The sequence below is a fragment of the Pocillopora verrucosa genome, chromosome 12 (genome assembly GCF_036669915.1).
Source record: "Pocillopora verrucosa isolate sample1 chromosome 12, ASM3666991v2, whole genome shotgun sequence".
Lineage (NCBI taxonomy): Eukaryota > Metazoa > Cnidaria > Anthozoa > Scleractinia > Pocilloporidae > Pocillopora > Pocillopora verrucosa.
This window is the reverse complement of record NC_089323.1, coordinates 14,355,938-14,356,839: the sequence shown is the minus strand read 5'-3', so window position 1 is coordinate 14,356,839 and position 902 is coordinate 14,355,938.

The following is a 902-nucleotide window of genomic DNA, read 5'->3' as shown; positions in this document are numbered from 1 at the left end:
TTTTCTCAGCGTTTGTTGTCATGCGTTGATCAATTCAAAGCTTTAACATACCCCGTCGGGCAACCCACGGGCATTTGAAGGTTTGTTCAAATTCCCACCCCCGGGTCAAAAATTATGCTTTAATGCCCCACCGAATTTTTTTGTGAAAGGAAAAATCAGCGGCCACGCTCTACACGTTGACCAGGCTTTTAATCTAGACCTTTTTCTAGCAGCCATTCGCTTGCAAAAGTGAACTATATACTTTTAACACCTCCCTGTTTAAAGATATAACACTTGTATTCCGCTGAGAAGACTTGACTCCTCCGGTTCACATTCCCGACCTGCTGCGCACAAACGACGGTCAAATGTCCTTTGGTTGCCCAGGGGAATGTTGAGGCTTTGAACTGATTAGCGCATTAAACCCGCTTTAATCTTTGGAGTGGTAAGTTACTGATTTTCATTTTAGTTGTCTTCAATTCAGGGTCTTCTGTATCTACCTTCAAAGGCTTCCAAGACAGTTGACCGACATTTACAGCTAAGCGTTCTAAGCAGCCAATTGAAATCTCCTGTTCGCCGCTCTGCGTGTAGTATCGAAAGCAGGCCGTTTGTTAATTTTTTGATTCTCCATTCTTTTAAAACCTTCACTGCTCAAAACTCTTACCAAGCAGCCAGATTATCAAGCCAATTGAAGTTCGTGCTAAGCTAAAAAATTATGTCTTGGGTGCTTAAAGAGCACTTCATAAGTTGCCTAGGGGACCCCACAGCGGCAATAACGCAGGAAGAACTGGGAAAATTGAACGATTGAACAACACATTAGGGAACAGAAATGAAAATGAGGGACACCAGAAAGGAAATAACTCAGAAAGAGCTGCGAAAATATAAAGGTTAAACAGTTCATTAGAGAACGCAAATGAAAACTGAAA